Below are 4,216 nucleotides of genomic sequence, written 5' to 3'. Positions count from 1 at the left end.
GGCTCGAACTCATGAACCGTGAGATCATGATCTGAGCCAAAGTTGGGTGCTTAACTAACCGAGCCACCCAAGCACCCTCTGTACAGGGCAATTCTATCATCCCTGACAATTGTGGAGAGTGAGCCGTTATTGACCTGAAATTTCTTTCCTGAGCTTAAGTAGCATGACTGATCACTTGAGCTAAGTCAGGGACAAATTTTGAATTCAAATACTTACTTCAAGGGGTGCCTGGGTGGCTCAGTCAGTTAAGCCTCTGACTTCGGCTCAGGTCATGATCTTGTGGCTCATGAGTGCAAGCCCCGCATTGGGCTCTGTGCTGATGGCCCAGAGCCCGCTTCAGATTCTGTCTCCCTCTCTCTCTGCCCCTCCCCCTCGTGTGCTCTCTCTTTCTCTCGAAAATAAACACATTAAAAAAATGTTAAAAAAAAAAAAAGAATAAACACATTAAAAAAATGTTAAAAAAAGAAGAAGAAGAAGAAGAAGAAGAAGAAGAAGAAGAAGAAGAAGAAGAAGAAGAAGAAGAAGGGAAATGCTCAAAACCCTGCTCCCAAGAAACCCCCTCCCCCAGCAATAAGTATTCTACTCCCTAGGTAACAACTGTCAAGGAAAGACAGAAACCCAAACTCCGGAAGCAGCTCTCCCTTGAGCCTGCCTGCTCCCAGATCTTGAGAACACTCACTTTGATGAACTTTTCTACTTGTACCACTCAACCATCGTGTCTGGTCTGTCCTTGAATTCTTTCTTGTAAGGAGACCGAGCAAGAGCCTCTAGGAACAACCTGGGGGTGGGCTGGGCAGAAGCCTCAGAGCAGAGGGGTCTCTCCAGTCCACCTGGCAAGAGCTGTAAGGCCAAAGTTGGCCGAATTGAAAGCTGCTGTGGAGAGGCTTGTAGGAATTGTTTTAAGCCTTCTGTCTAAAGCTAAAATGAAACTAAGAACTCTGAAGTAAATAAAGACTTTCTGAAGCCATTGCAGAAAGACCTACTACAACATTCCAAAGAAAAAGAGCTCTAAATCTAGAACACAGGGATCTTTGACTTCCACTTTCACTGAAGATCTTCTCCCTGACATAAGGCAGCAGATGGAGGACAGTGTAGTTGGATGCCTATGTCAGGGTCCAGTTACCATAGGTTGCACCCCAATTCCTTGAGGAATTAAACAGTAATTGTGTGTATCTGGCAAATGTAGTCTTTACAAGAACAGAAATGTGGCGCTACAAACATTTCAAGCCCACTTAATCCTTTTTACCAATCTCCGAACCTCCCCTATTCACCTCGAAAGGCTTGCAATATTAGAAAGATCTGGAGTGAGAAAACAAAATACCTTCTTGAAGAAACATCCTTTCTCTGTGCCCCTGACATGTAATGTCCTGCCTGGTCTCATTCAGGAACGAGAACCATCTCTTGAAATGCAAGCTTCAGGGAGGTAATTCTTACAGGAACAAGACAAGACAGAGAGACGCTAGTATTTGGAAATTAGGTGAAGGAAAAATCCTAAAAAGTCTTTCCCACAAATACCAGTAAATCTTTAGCCATGTGAGTAGGTAAACTAAACTTACTCTCCCTGCCAAAAACACAATTTGGATTCAACTGCCCTTTTACAAACTACTGAGTTTTCTATTATTAAAGTTATCTCATAGCTAATTTTCTTTTTAAAACAAAAGTTGTAAGATGTGTCTGCCTGGATGTTTAAGTATGTCTGGGCATGCACGTCACACATGTGTGATATTTTTCCACATCCAGATGACTCTGACGATGTTAATTCATAAAGAACTTTGTTTTAGAGGCAAACAAACCCTGTATAAACTAAGCATGCTCTCAGAAATATGAAAACTAACCCAAATGTTTTTCAAGTCCATGGGATCTATAATAATCTTTAGTAAATAAAATCTCATTTAAGTTTGTTGGTTTAATTAAAGCAGGCATATCTTTAGAGTTATTAGCACTAAATGTAATACTTTTATTTTATCTAGGTTTACTAACTGTTAAATATGCTTACGTTATCTTTGTTACAGAATCGTAAAGAAAATGATATGATGGTTGGCTGTTTAATGTCTCATGAAATTTTCATGAGTAATCTAAACGTAACTATTAAGAATACATCCAACAGATGTAAGGTGAAAGTTTATAAATCAACTTTTCAACAGTATTATGCTTTTTGGTATGTCTATGTAAAAATAGTTTCCAAAATCTTCTTGGTAACTGGAAACCTTGAACTTATGTTAAGTGATGGTTATTTTATTGAATACCTCGGTCATTTCCTTTTTTTTTTTTTTTTTTTAACGTTTATTTTATTTTTGAGACAGAGAGAGACAGAGCATGAACAGGGGAGGGGCAGAGAGAGAGGGAGACACAGACTCGGAAACAGGCTCCAGGCTCTGAGCTGTCAGCACAGAGCCCGACGCGGGGCTCGAACTCACGGACCGTGAGATCATGACCTGAGCCGAAGTCGGACGCTTAACCGACCAAGCCACCCAGGCGCCCCCCTCGGTCATTTCTAAATAAGAAGGAATATTGAAACATTAATTACAGAACATAGATTTATCTACTTTGGGCTTTCTTTTAAGAAGAAGTAAAGATATTTGGGCCTAATATTAAACATGTGTTATGCTACATTGAAATAGTACAAGGAAGAATATATTTCCAGAAATTATTAAACGTATTCATAAATTTGTCGATTCACTGAATGTTAGTGTAACAAGAACCCACGAGTGCTTACTTCTTTGAAGACTTTATTCCTAGTGAAAACTAGGGGTTAAGAATTCTAATCAATATATGCAATTAAAACTACTTAGAAATAATAAGGGTCAAAGGAAACAACTGTTTAAGAAAAGCAGGAAAGTAGAATGACTGGAAAAAGAGAAAAAACATAGGACAAAACCTGTTTGATATTACAAAAAACACTGTAGACATTTATGGACATCTTGAACACAAAATTTTATGTGTGATAAAGCAAAAATGGAAGGGATTCATTCAAGGTTTTAAAAGAGTTTTAAAACCACATTGGTGCAAAATTAAAATTTCGTTTTCTGTTAGAGTTTTTGGGGTTTTTGTTGTCTGTTTTCTTTTTGTTTTTGTTTTTTACTTTTGGTCTGCTCTTGATAAGCAATTTTTTTAAAATATGAAATTTATTGTCAAATTGGTTTCCATACAACACCCAGGGCTCATCCCAACAGGTGCCCGCCTCAATGCCCATCACCCACCCTCTCCTCCCTCCCAGCCCCCTCCCCATCAACCCTCAGTTTATTATAAGTTTTTAAGAGTCTCTTATGGTTTGGCTCGCTCCCTTTTTTTTTTTCCTTCCCCTCCCCCATGGTCTTCTGTTCAGTTTCTCAGGATCCACATAAGAGTGAAAACACATGGTATCTGTCTTTCTCTGTATGACTTATTCCACTTAGCATAACACTCTCCAGTTCCATCCAAGTTGCTACAAAAGACCATATTTCATTCTTTCTCATTGCCAAGTAGTATCCCATTGTGTATATAAACCCCAACTTCTTTATCCATTCATCAGTTGATGGACATTTAGGCGCTTTCCATAATTTGGCTATTGTTGAAAGTGCTACTATAAACATTGGGGTACAAGTGCCCCTATGTATCAGCACTCCTGTATCCCTTGGGTAAATTCCTAGCAGTGCTATTGCTGGGTCGTAGGGTAGATCTATTTTTAATTTTTTGAGGAACCTCCACACTGTTTTCCAGAGAGGCTGCACCAGCTTGCGTTCCCACCAACAGTGCAAAAGGGTTCCCGTTTCTCCATATCCACACCACCATCTATTTTTGTTTTTTTTTTTGTTTTTTTTTTGTTTTTTACTATTGGTCTGCTCTTGATAAGCAATTTTGTAAAAGGTATTTGGTTTTGACCTTTTGAGTAATCTGTCTAGAGAGCAAAGATTTAGTGTCTTATCTAAATAATTTACTCTGCTTCGCATTATCTGGTCTTCATTACTTAAGAAAAGCCAGTTTTCTCAATAGTAAAGGAGCTAAGTTTTGTTTACAACTATTTAATCTTGTGCATTTGCCTTTAAAATATTCTTCCCTTTAAATAATTAATCTTTCATAATGATCTGAGATTCTATTTAGTCAAATGTTCAAACCTTTTGACATTTTGACTTCTCAAATTCTAAATGGAATTGACTACATGGAATTCTAAATGGAATTCTTCTAATGGAAAATTCTAAGTGGAATTTTTCACCTCAAAGAGGATCCCTGAAAAATC

Source organism: Panthera onca, chromosome D3 (assembly GCF_046562875.1).
Source record: "Panthera onca isolate mPanOnc1 chromosome D3, mPanOnc1 haplotype 2, whole genome shotgun sequence".
Taxonomy (NCBI): Eukaryota; Metazoa; Chordata; class Mammalia; order Carnivora; family Felidae; genus Panthera; species Panthera onca.
This window is presented reverse-complemented; position numbering follows the sequence as displayed.